Raw genomic sequence first — 13,573 nt, 5'->3', positions numbered from 1 at the left:
AGAATAAGTGGTTTGGGCCAAAATAAAATTGATCTGTGACTGACCCGTCAACCTGGGTCCAATGCTCAGGGATCCCCCACCTCAACTTCTTCATACCAGAGGCAGGGGCTGTCCTTCTATTTGGTGTTTGAGGAACCGAAGCCTGAGGGATACTGTTGTTGCCGACAGGCTTGGTGTGGGGGCGGGGCTGGTGGCCAGGACGAACTCACAGGACAAATTCATGATTAGGGAAGTGCATTCCAGGTCCTGAGAGCCTCAGGGAAGCAGCTGCCTCCAGCTGCCTCCAACCCTTGTGGGATGCGGTTATTTCCTCCCTTACTTTCCACATTGGAGCACACTGTAGGCGAGGCACAGACTGGTGGAGGGTGACTTGGCCGCCTGACACCAGTGTGAGTAGTGTGACTTCTTCCTACGGAGACCAGGGGGCACCAAGGGAGGACGTTCAAATGCCTGTGTTGAAGGATGCCCCCCACACCTGGGAGACCCAAGGGGCTAATTCCTTACCTGTGTGGAAGGCTGTATTCAAAGCTCTTGCACCCATAGGCTCCTGCTGAACCCTCACCGGCAGGGTTATGAATCCCCATTGCAGGGACAAAGACATTGAGGTTCAGAGAAATAGAGGGAGATGCCTCAGGCTAGCCAGTGAATAAAGAAGAGGTCTTTCACAACCCCAGGGGCCTGATCCTTGGAAAAGTGAGTTGATAGGGGATCATGGGTAAAATCAGCCTTGGCTGGGAAAGGGCAGAGAGGCTGGGCAAATGCCCTCCGGCCCAGTAGGAGGTGTATACATGAAGGAAGCAGCCTGACTCAGAGCCTAAAGGCAGGAGACCAGGGCAAGAGTGGCCTCCCTGCTTCACGTCAGCCCAGCAGGGCCTGCCAGGGACCCCTGGTGGGGGCAGAGACTTGTGTGTGAAACAATAGCGGGGGTGTCCATGGGTTACCTGACATGTCACCTGGCAAGGGCTTAGCTCAGGCATGGCTCAGGTTTGCTTTCCTTATTATTGATTCCCATCCCAAAGGAATAAGATCTCCTCAGGCCCTAAGGGGAGGAGCTGATGGGAGGAGCTGTGGAGCCCCCACTGTGTGCTCCATACTGGTCGTACATTGTCTTACTAGTTCTAGGCACTGGGCAATGGGTATGATTATTCCCATTTTACAGAGGAGAAAAACAAGGCTTGGACATGCCAGAGGTCACACAGCTGCTAAGAGGCAGGTAGGGAGCCACACCAAGGTCTGGCTGCCCCCTAGCTTGTGCTCTTTCCTGGAGGCCTCAGATTTCCTGCTCTACAGCCCTGGGGGTTCAGAGTCCCACCAGGGTTCAGAGTCCCACCAGGCATTCGGCCCGGCCCCATGCGGCAGGCTCTTATGGGACTGGTTCTTTTTTTTTTTTTTTAAAGATTTTATTTATTTATTTAACAGAGATAGCCAGCGAGAGAGGGAACACAAGCAGGGAGAGTGGGAGAGGAAGAAGCAGGCTCACAGCAGAGTAGCCTGATGTGGGGCTCGATCCCATAACGCCGGGATCACGCCCTGAGCCGAAGGCAGGCGCTTAACCGCTGTGCCACCCAGGCGCCCCTATGGGACTGGTTCTTATCCAGCCCTGGACCGGCTGGCCTGCTTCTTCACCCTGCCCCAACTTTGGGTCTTATTCCTTTCTTCGAGGGGCTGCCCGCCCTTCCAGCTTTGGCTTCCCACAGCTGTCCTGGTGTGTTCATGGCAGTTGTAGTTTTATTACTGATATCATGAGTTTTGAGAAACCCCTTAGAAGTCACCCAGTAGGCACCCTACCTCTCACGCACAGACACCCACACAGATTCCTCCTATAGACACCGTGCTTGCACACCTGTGGAGACTCACACATAGCGTACTAACCCCCCACCCGCACACAGACACACAGATACGTGCATGGACCCCCCCCACAGGCACACTCATGTAACAACACATACAAACACACAGATATACATACACTGACATGCACACTCACACAGACACATGCAAACACAGAGAGATACGGCCACGCAAAGACACTTGGTGGTTTTCCATGGAGAAACCACCTCTCCAGACTCTCTGAGGCTCCCCTGTCCCCCCAGTTTGCTGGAGCCAAGCCCATTCCCACCCCGCCCCTCAGTACTGCCACAAATGCTCTGGGAAGGGATATATTTGTTTAAGGTCTCTGTCTCCTATGAGATCATTGGCTCCCTCTGGGCTGTGCTGGTGTCTGTTGGGCTTATTGCTAGGCCCCCAGACCTAAAACTGCTTAACAAACAGGAGTGGCAAGAGTGCATAAAGCATTTGATGAACGAACGAACGAACGAATGAAAGAATGAATGAATGAATGAACGAATGAAATCCACCCTTTGGAAGCAGGGCACACATCTGGTCCCTCCGGGATATGCTTGCCCAGGCCCTGGGCCAGAAGCCCCTGCTCCAAGCCTCCTTGGCATTGGCTGCAGAGAGCCCCTGAGGGCCCACAGGGGCTCCTTTCTGTCCCGAGGAGCTGCGGCCCAGGGAGGGTGTACATCTTGCCTGACGACTTGCCTCTGCAGGAAAATACTCCAGACCGCTGTAGTCTGCATGTTTGTATCAACCCAAATTCATGTTGAAAACACACACCCAAGGTGCTGGTATTAGGAGGTAGAACTTTGGGCAGGTAATTCCGGAACAAGGGCAGGTAAATCCGACACAAGGATTAGTGCTGTTATAGAAGAGACCCTTCCCCTTTCCACCACGTGAGGCTACAATGACACATGTGCCACCCAGAGGAGGACCCTCACCCGCCCCCGCTGGCCCTCTGATCTCGGACTTCCAACCTCCCAAACTGCGAGAAATAAATGTGTGTGGCTTATCGGGGACCCGGTCTGCGGTGTTATGTTAGAGCAGCCCAAGGGGACTAAAGGCCATCCACGCCCAAGCCCTCCCCACCCTCACCCCTTCTCTCCAGCCATGCTGGGTGATGCTCTGTTTCTGAGAGGCTCTCGGGCCCTCTGGCCTCTGGGCCTTTGCTGCTGCTGAGCCCCTGCCTGGAGTAACAACCCTACCGGCCACCCCCAACTCCAGGGCAAGCCTCTCCGCCCAGGACCCTTGAGAGGCTCACAGCAGGCCTGCCTGCCCATGGTTCTGGCTTCCCGTGGGGGCTCCTCGGTGGTTCGGTTGGTTAAGTGTCTGCTTCTGACTCAGGTCATGATCCCACAGTCCTGGGATCAAGCCCCACGTTGGGCTCCCTGCTTTGCAGGAAGTCGCTTCTCCCTCTGCCCCTCCCCCTCTCATACTATCTCTCTTGCTCTCTCTCACAAATAAAATCTTTAAAAATAAATAAATAAATAAATAAATAAATAAATAAATAAATAAATAATAAAAGCTTCTCATGATCTTGGTGTCCAGAATCCTCAACCTGGAAATGAGTTCTGCCTATGAACCCCACCCGGCCCCCCATCCCTGCACCCCCACCCCACGACTCTACCCTCACTGTCCACCTACCCAGGTCTAGGTTAATCTTGCTGGTCTTGCCTCACGTCCTTCTCCCACTCACATGCTCTTCTCTCTGCCTGGAATCTTTTCCTGTCTTCCTTTAAAACTTGGCCCACTGTTCCCTTCTCCAGGAAGCTTCCTCTCGACCTCCTCCCTTCTGGGTAAGGTGCCCACACAATGTCTTATAGTTAGTATTCAATGACTGAGTGCCGGGAGAATCACTTTACCCCTCCCCCTGCACGTCCCCGCACGGAGGTAACAGCACTTGCTCGTGGTCTGTTCTGATTGAGATGCTATTTGGAACAGCGAATGCTGCTTCTCTGCTTCTCCTGAGGAGGAGCTAAGGGCTCCTGGGGATGGGGTCCTGGGGGCCAGCTAGAGACAGAGCCAATTCCCTCTGTCCTGGGCAGCATCCAGGGGTCAGCCCACCAGAGTTAGGGGACCCCTCCTGCCCTGGAGGCCAGCACAGGCCAATGAGACGTGGCCTTCTGGGGTGACAGGTTGTCAAGTCCCTGAGCTTAGGGAATCCGGCCTAGCCTCGAGGGCCTGTGTGTTGGGGTGTCTGTGGTTGAGGACAGAGCCCCTACATGCGACTGTGCTGCTGCAGAGAAGTCCTGAGGGCCATGAACCGCAGGGCACATGCCCCTCGACGGGGCCTCCTTTCTCTCCTACGGAACCCAAGCCCAGGGAAGGGGTGCTCTTGCTGGAGGGTGGTTTGCTGGCGATCTGACTAGATCAGTGGGGCCTGTGAGCTGCCTGGGCCACGTGGCAGTGGCGACCTCTCACCACTAGATGGGGATCTGGAGTTGTCCAGGTTTGGAGTCTAGGGCTTGGGCTTCCTGCTGCCCACAGTCCCTGCCCCTCCTGCCTTAGGCCTGTTCCAGATCAAGGGTTCCCAACCTGCCTGCTAGTTGCCCTGGGGGATCCAGGCCTGCTTCCTGTGTCTCCATTCTAATTTCTGGCTAGGTCCTGCTGCCAGGCAATGACATGGAGGGAAGTGAATGACCATGTACTCTGGGCAGCCAGAGACCTGAGTTCAAATTTCAGCTGCTCCTCTCTCTCTGTGGCTTTGACCCCTTAAGCCTCGTATGTCCTCATCTCTAAAAAAAAGACTTGTGTCTACTTATTATGTAAAGGGCAAGAGGAAATGTGGCTTCCTGATTGCCACACAAAGAGGGTGGGGAATGGTATTGCTCGGGTTCTCATACAACAAGCAGACCCAGGAGGAGGGACTGAACGCAAGGCGGTCCCCGTTGGTCTCATCCAGCTTCCCCTGGAGCTCCTTGCTCTCAGGGTTCTGTGAGGTCCCAAGGAAGCATGGCCCGGTCCCCTCCTTCGGGTTGCCCATAGGCAGGCATAGGATAGAACAGGGCAGACGGCACCTGGCTGGCTCAGTGGGCGGAACATGTGACTCTCCATCTCAGAGTTGTAAGTTCGAGCCCCTCATTGGGTATAGAGAGTTCTTAAAAATAAAATCTTTTATTTATTTATTTATTTATTTATTTATTTATTTATTTATTTATTTTTAAAGATTTTATTCATTTATTTGGGAGAAAGTGAGAGAGAACACCAGCCAGGGGGCTGGGGGGGCGGGGAGAGGCAGAGGGAGAAGCAGGCTCCCCACTGAGCAGGGAGCCCCACACGGGGCTCAATCCCAGGACCCTGGGATCATGACCTGATCCCAAGGCAGATGCTTAACTGACTGAGCCACCCAGGCGCCCCCCGCCCCCAAGAACGTGGCAAGTCCACAGAGAAGTGAGAATAAACAGCTTTGAGCGGTTCATCCTCTAAGATAGGGCAACCCCACATTCCTTCTGCCTGGAATGCCCTTCTGCCCCTTCTCCCATGTCCTCTGAATATTTCATTATTTTCTAAGGCTGAGGCCAAAAGTCCTTCACTTCATCAGGCCCATCTGACTCCTCCTCCCTCCAATCCTGGGCTCCCACAGTCCCTCTCTGCTGGCAACGACTCCTCAGGCCAGAGATTTGGGGCTGGTTTGGGGCTTCTGGCACAGAGAAGATGCTTAACGCACATATGAGAACGTTGCCAGAAGATGGGGAGAGGTGACCTGGAAAGATGGGAGGACATTACAAGCATGCAGGGGCAAAGCACTGGGGTCGTGTGGGAAAAGGGGTGCATCCCCACCTCAGGAAAAGGTGTGAACTCAGAGCAAGCAGCCCTGCGAGGAAGGTAGGTCCAGGAGGGTGGAGGAAGCTGGAAGACCTGGGGAGGAGAGGAAATGTTTCCTTAGAGGGTCTCCTTGGAGCCCCCAAACCAAAACTCCTCGCTTATCTGGTCACGATGCTGGGGCCAGGGCCTGAGACTCGTTCAGCCTTTCTCTGGGGGTCATGGCACCATCCCCACACCCTCCTCACCCCACCGCATCTCATCTCGTCCTCCGCCACCACCTGGGGGAATCAGTGGCGCCAAGACCTGTGACAAAGCTGGAAGGCCAGGTGGCTCCCGTGTGCCGTGCTGGGGGCAGTTTTCAATTCTTTCATCAGCTTGGTTTACCAGGGAGCAGTGTGGGAAGAGCTTGGACTGCGGGGTCAGATGGACCTGACGTCCCCCCTGGCTCTGACACCCCTGCGCTGGGTCACCTGGGGCAAGTGGCTTCCCCTCTCTGAAGAGAGTGTTTCCTCACCTGTGAACCAGTGATGAGAGCACCCTCCTCTCCTCGCCAGGTGGTCCTGAGGTTTCAGGGACCAGTGCATTTTACCGCAGTGGTTACGCTCTTTCTCCTCCCCAAGGGCCCAGGGGTGGGCTGTGGTCCCTGCTCTGTCCCCGCACGGTGGTCCTGGTTTCCCTGCACCCTCCCCGCCTTGCCTTTCCTTACTCGGAGGCTGGGCCCTGGTCCTGGCTGAGCCTGAGCCTCAGGCTGCCTTGTGGCGTCCGCACAGCTTGTCCTCAGGCCCCCTCCCACGGCCCTGCCTGCTGACCTCCGCAGTGTTTTTCTGGACAGTGCCTGTTTTCCAAACCTTCTGCACCTCACTGGTGGAAACGTACCCTTGCCAGGGCTCCTTCCCTTGGAGCCACGCTGGCTGGGGGCCCCGGCGACTTACTGTGTCTCCTCCCCCAGATGCGACGCCAGCAGCTTCTTGCAGCAGCTGGGGGTCAGACTCTGGCCCGGGTCCTCAGAGGCTCAGACGTCCCCTCCACCATCACACAAAGGCGCTGCTTCCTCGGCCTCCATTAAGTCGTGGGCCAGGGCTGAGGGATCTTTTCCCTTCTCTCCCCATGACAGGCAGGAACACTGAGGTTCAGAGGGCCCAGTGCAGGCTCCACAAATGGGGAGAGTGAAGGATGAGCCCAGGGAAGCTGACCATGGAGCTTGAGGCGGTTCATTCTAAATCACCGGTCTCTTCCTTGCTTCAGGCGTTTCCTTCCCAGAGTGCACCAGTCTTTCCCCAAAGTAGGGGTTTGCTCCAGAACCTTCACCTGCTCACCCAGCAGAACTAGCCAGGCTTGCTTCCGACCGCGTGGGGAGCCGGAGGTCTCTTCCCCGTGGTGAGAAAGGCTGAGGCCCTGGAGAGTTCAACTGTTCCCGCTTCTCCATGACTTCAACAAGAATGTATTAAGCAGCGGCTACACTATGTGAGCCGGGCTTCATCCTCGCTCTCTCAGAGGCACTGGTCTCCTTGGGGTTTTTTCCATTCTTCTTAAAAACCGAGATATAATTTGCATACCATAAAATCCACCCTTTGAAGTAGAACAGTTCAGTGGGTTGAATATACTCATGAGACTGTACAACAATCACTACTATCTAAGTCCAGAACGTTTTCATCATCCCAACACCAAACCCTGACCCACTGGCAGTCACCGTCCCTGCTCCCAGCCCTTGGCATCCAATAATCTACTTTCTGTCTCCGTAGATTCGCCTATTCAGGACATTTCGTATAAATGGAATCATACAATTCGTGGGGGACTTTTTTTGTGTGTGGGGAGCTGGCTTCTTTTACTTAACATAGGATTTTCAAGGCTCATCCACACTGTAACATGTATCAGTGCTTTTATTCCTTTGTAAGGCTGAGTAATACTCCACTGTACAGATATACCACAGTTTGTTTCCACTTTTTGGCTATTGTGAATAATGCTGCGGTGGGCCTTCACGTGCAAGCCTTTATGTGCACCTGTGTTCTCATTTCTCTTGAGTCGACACTTAGGAGTGGAACTGCTGGGTCAATTGTTAACCGTTCAGCTTTTTGAGAAACCGCCAAACTTGTTTCTGAAGTGGTTGTACCATTTGATATTCCCGCCAGCAATTCCTTGCCATTTTTGGAATATGCCAGGCATGCTCCTCCTTGCTCCCCAATTTCTGGCTTGGAAAGGCTATCCTTGGGGCGCCTGGGTGGCACAGTCATTAAGCATCTGCCTTCGGCTCCGGGCGTGATCCCAGCGTTCTGGGATCGAGCCCCACATCGGGCTTCTCTGCTAGGAGCCTGCTTCTTCCTCTCCCACTCCCCCTCTGGGTGTTCCCTCTCTCTCTGGCTGGCTCTCTGTCAAATAAATAAATAAAATCTTAAAAAAAAAAAAAAGGAAGGGCTATCCTTTACAAAATTGTAACCCATCTCCACCCTCCCCACTCCCTCCTCCCCTCCTCTGATTGTTGTCATTACTGACATCTGACACACTATGCATTTTGTACTTTATTTATTGCCTCCCCTCATTAGAGTGTGACCTCTGTTTTGTTCATTGTTCCCAGCACAGTGCCCAGCACAGAGCACCTGCTCACAAATGTTCGTTGAGTAACACATGACTGAAGACATGGATGGCACTGTGCTAGGCACACAGGGGAGAGTGTGGTGAAGCCTCAGAGGGGTGCCCCGAGTGTCACCGAGCTTGGACTCTGCCTCCACCTGTCAGATCTGTCATGGCGGCTCAGCCCAGACCATTCATGCTCTCACCCTCACCAACCAGGGTAAGGGGGACTGAACCTCTTCCCTAAGCTAGACAGAACGTGTGGGAGGCAAGTTTGTTCACCGTGCAGTCATTACAATAGGCCCACCTGTCAGATAGGACACTGTTGATAGACAAGGCAAGAGTTTAGTCAAGGATTTGAAAGGTAGGAATTGGAGAGGGCGGTAGGCTGTGACATCAGTGCCCTGCATCGGCCTTGTCTGTCCCCCTCCAGGACCCAGTCTGCCTCAGACCCTGGATGTAAGAGCTGCTTGACAGGAGAGGGTGTTGGCTTTTCCCATGCCAGGAATGAGGGACAGACCATCCCAGCTGCAGAGCCGACCCAGTGGGTCTTCTATGGTCTCACCTCAGCTGGCCTCTGGGCACATTAGTCAGGAATCCTTCTGTGGCAAGAAACAGAAATCCAGTTCAAGCTGAAGAGAAGGAGCTGAAGTACCACTGGAGCATATGGTACTTGGACGTTCAGGGGAGCGGGCAGCCAGTCTTCAGAATGCTGACGGCCAGAGACACACATGTCCTGGGCTCTCGTGCTCTTGGACTCCTCTCTCATTTTTTTCCCTTTGCATGTCGATTTCATTCTTTCCTACTGCAGATGGGCTTCTTCATGGGACAGGGAGCTTGGCCATGGAAATCAGCTTAGTGGCCCTGCTGCTCTCCTCAGAACAACCCAGAGAAACAGTTTGACTGGCCCAGCTGGGATCACATGCTCACTTCCTTCATACACCCGCACGAACAGTCCATTCCCATCTGCCACTGAGAAAACCAGGCAGGCTTGTTAGTGTCTCACAGGATGTCTGCTAGGTGCTAGGTACTTTGCAATATGATTTCTTTTAACCCACACGACTGCCCCGCAGAAAGATATACTGGTCAGGGCTTTTTTCGCTCCTACCGACAGAAGCCCAGCTCAAATTAGCTTAAGCCAAAAAGGGAATTTATTGCTCACATAACTGATAAAAACAGGAGTGGACTTTAGGCATAGCTGGATCCAGGGAGCCAGATTAGTCTGGGTTGTCTCTCATTCACTCCAGCTCTTTTTTTTAAAGTTTATTTATTTGGGGGGGGGGCATCTGGGTGGCTCAGTCAGTTAAGCATCTGCCTTTGACTCAGGTCATGATCCCAGGGTCCTGGGATGGAGCCCCGCATCAGGCTTCCTGCTCAGCAGGAAGCCTGCTTCTCCCTCTCCCTCTGTGCCTCCCCCTGCTCGTGCTCTCTCTCTCTCACTCTGCTCTCTCTCAAAAAGATAAATAAAATCTTTTTTTAAAAGTTTATTTTTTTAAAAGTAATCTCCACATCCAGTGCAGCACTCAAACTTATAATCCCAAGATCAAGAGACACATGCTCTTCCAACTGAGCCAGCCCCACAGTAGCTTCAACTCTTTATAATTTTTTTCTTTTTAAAGTAGGCTCCACACCCAGTGTGAGGCTGGAACTCACGACCCTGAAATCAAGAGTCATATGCTCTACCGGCTGAGCCAGCAGTGTGCCCCTTAGCTCCAGCTCTTAACCTGACTCTCCTCTGTCCTCGCTCAGGCACGTTCTGCCCTCACAGATGGAAAGATGCCCGAGGCATCCAAAACCCAGATGGCCTTTACAGTTCTCATACCAGAGAAGAGAGGGTCCTGCTCCATGTGTGCAGAGCAGACTACCTGGGGACACTCTGATTGGCTCCCGTGAAGGTCACGTACCTACTCAGTGGACGGAGGAAAGGCAGCTCTAATTGGCCGGGCCAGGTCACATGCCCACCCCTGCAGCCAGAAGATAGGATAGACCTATGGGCAGTGGTGCCACCGGAAGTGGGAAGGAGCAAACAGATTGCACGGCCAGCTATCATTGGCATAATTTTCATATTGTACAGATTAGAAAACTGAGACATACGGAGATTAGGAAACTTTTCAGGGCTCTATGTACTAGAGATTAGCTGGGCTTCAAACCTATGTCTGTCCGCTCTTCCCAGAACATTACCCTGCCCCATCTTATTTTATTTTATTTTTATTTTTTTAAGTATTTATTTGTTTATTTATTGGGGGGGTGTTGCAGAGCAGAAGGAGAGAGAATCTCAAGTGGACTCCACTCCCTGATGCAGGGCTCAATCTCTTGACCCTGAGATCATGACCTGAGCCGAAACCAAGAATAGGGCGTTTAACCGACTGAGCCACCCAGGCGCCCCTGCCCCCTTTTAAAGTGATATTGAAACATCACCTGAACAAACAGATTCTTGTTGACAGTCATGTTGTTCCCAGCACCCCTTGCAGCAGCTGTCACAGAGAGGATGTCCTGGGAGGAAGGGGTGGCCACACGCTCAGACTAAATTTTGTTACGAGCCCTGCTCCATGATTGAAAGAGTCTCTGAGGTCATCAGCTCCTGTTGCCATACTCAATCAGTAATCCAGCACCTGGCCTCTGTTTGGACATTGCCCATGACAGGGAACTCACTGCCTCCCAGGGTAGGTAACTTATTCCAGATTTGAACTAGTCTAATGGTTAAAAACATCCCCAATGGTTAGAAACAGAGCCGTTTGGGCTGGCTCCTGATTGTTTGTCTTCATTCATCTGTAGGAAAGCTTTTGCATTATAAGTGGAAGAGTAGACAGGAAGGTAGAGGGGGAGCCATCCAAATACTTGAAAGTTGTCATGCTCCCCTTCCTCTAACCCACCCAGTCATCTCTCCAATTTCCTTAACTGCTCTCCAGTAATGAGAATATTAGTGAGAATATAACATTAATAATAATAAATTATTCTATCCCTAGGGACAGCATCTATAGTCTCAAGAGCCCTCTAGAAAAATGTGGGCCTCAGTGAGTACAGCACAGAACACAGGGGCCTCTCTCCTGTACTGGTTTAAATAGAAGCCAACATCACTTGGTTTTGGCAGCCGCGAAGCACTGTTGGCTTAAACTGGTTCTATGCGGTCTGCTGTTTAGCCACATCACCTCGCCATTGTGGACAGGTGACACTGACATTTTTTTAAATCAGAAGTGGTGGGTCAGCAGTGGCTCAATCATTAAATGTCCAACTCTTGATTTTGGCTCAGGTCATGATCTCAGGGTTGTGAGACAGAGCCCTGCATCGGGCTCCGTGCTGGATGTGGAGCCTGCTTGGGATTCTCTCTCTCTCCCTCTCCCTCTGTCCCTCCCTCCACCCCTCTCTCCCTCCCTAAAAAAAAAAAAAAAAAAGTGATGGGTCAATTGCGTCAATGGTGGGTTTTTTTGCAGAAATTAAAAAACCCATCTTAAAATTCATATAGAATTTCAAGGAACCTTACATAGCCAAAACAATCTTAAAAAAGAAAACTCATGTTTCCCAATTTCAAAACATGCTACAAAATTACAGTGATTAAAAGAGTTGTATTGGCATTAGAATAGAGGTATAGACCAATGGGGTAGAACTGAGAGTCCAAAAATAAACCTTGACATCTGTGGTCAATTGATTTTCCACAACAGTGTTGAAACTATTCAATAAGAAAAGGACAGTCTTTTCAACAAATGGGGCTGGAAAAACTGGATATCCATATGCAAATAATGAAGTTAAACTTTTACCTCATATTGTATATAAAAATTACTCAAAATAGATCAAAGACCTAAATTTAAGAGCTAAAAATATAAAACTCTTAGAAGAACTCATGAGGGGAAAATCTTCATGACTTTAGCTTTGGCAATGGTTTCTTCAATAGGTACCAAAGCACAAGTGACAAAAGAAAAAAATAATAAATTGGACTTCCCAGAATTAAATACTTCTGTGCATCGAAAGACACTATCAGGAGAGTGAAAAGTCAACCCGCAGAATGGAAAAAAATCTTGCAAGTCATATATCTGATAAGGGTTTAATACCCAGAACATATAAAGAACTCCGACAGCTCAACAGCAGAGAGACAAACATGCAATTTAAAAATGGGCAAAGGAGAGGCACCTGGGTGGCTCAGTCGGTTAAGCATTTGACTCTTGATTTCGCTCAGGTTATGATCTCAGGGTGGTGAGATGGAGCCCCCCGACGGGCTCCACTGGGTGCTGAGCATGGCGCCTGCTTAAGTTTCTCTCTCTTTCTCCCTCTGCCCCTCCCCTCCCGGCACACACATGTTCTCTTTCTCTCTCTAAAAAAAGTTTTTTAAATTAATTAATTAAAGGGGTACCTGGGTGGCTCACTTGGTTAAACATCTGCCTTTGGCTCAGGTCATGATCCCAGGGTCCCGGGATTGAGTCCCGCGTGGGGCTCCCTGCTCAGTGGGGAGCCTGCTCCTCCCTCTGCCTCTGCCTGCTCTTCCGCCTGCTTGTGCTCTCTCTCTCTCCGTCAAATAAATAAATAAAATCTTTAAAAAAAATCTTTAAAAACTAATTAATTAAAATGGGCAAAGGATCTTGAATGGATACCAAAGAAGACATACAAATAACCAAAAAGCACATGAAAAAAGTGCTCAGCATTATTAGTCATTAGGGAAACGCCATTCGAAATCATATTAAATACTGCTTCATACCTTAGGATGGCTAGAATTAAAACAAAACAAAACAAAACAAAACACAACCAAGTGTTGGCAAAGATATGGAGAAATTGGAATGCTTGCATATGCGTTGGGAATCGAAAATGGTGCAGCCACTGTATAAAACAGTTTGGCAGTCCTTCAGAAACTAAAGAATTACCTTATGATCCAGGAATTCTATTCCTGGGCATATACCCCTAAGAATTGAAAACAGGGTCTCAGGGGCGCCTGGGTGGCACAGCGGTTGAACGTCTGCCTTCGGCTCAGGGCATGATCCCGGCGTTATGGGATCGAGCCCCACATCAGGCTCCTCTGCTGTGAGCCTGCTTCTTCCTCTCCCACTCCCCCTGCTTGTGTTCCCTCTCTCGCTGGCTGTCTCTATTTCTGTCAAATAAATAAATAAAATCTTTAAAAAAAAAAAAAAGAAAAGAAAACAGGGTCTCAAACAGACACTTGCATACCCATGTTCATTACAGCATTATTCACAATAGTTGAAAGGTAGATACAGCCTGAGTGTCCATCAACAGATGAATGTATACATAAACTACGGTTCATATGTACAAGAGAATAGTATTCAGCCATAAAAAGAAATGAAGGGGGCGCCTGGGTGGCTCAGTTGGTTAAGCATCTGCCTTGGGATCAGGTCATGATCCCAGGGTCCTGGGATCTAGTCCCACGCTGGGCTCTCTGCTCGGCAGGGGTCTGCTTCTCGGTCTC

General features: G+C 51.0%; 1 long non-coding RNA gene across 1 annotated transcript; it reads right to left on the bottom strand.

Moving 5' to 3' along the window:
• Positions 1-5,030: 5,030 nt before the first annotated feature.
• LOC148107979 (uncharacterized) lies at positions 5,031-13,447 on the bottom strand. Its single transcript, XR_015721337.1, has 4 exons — positions 12,512-13,447; positions 8,732-9,138; positions 6,531-7,964; positions 5,031-5,691 (listed from the first exon to the last, which is right to left on the bottom strand). It is a non-coding gene; the product is annotated as an uncharacterized LOC148107979 (long non-coding RNA).
• Between the last annotated feature and the right edge of the window lie 126 nt (positions 13,448-13,573).

The sequence above is a fragment of the Ursus americanus genome, chromosome 23 (assembly GCF_024610735.1).
Source record: "Ursus americanus isolate L20-20 chromosome 23, mUrsAme1.1.p, whole genome shotgun sequence".
Classification (NCBI taxonomy): domain Eukaryota; kingdom Metazoa; phylum Chordata; class Mammalia; order Carnivora; family Ursidae; genus Ursus; species Ursus americanus.
The sequence above is the reverse complement of the archived record's forward strand: the minus strand, read 5'-3'. Positions and strand labels throughout refer to the sequence as shown.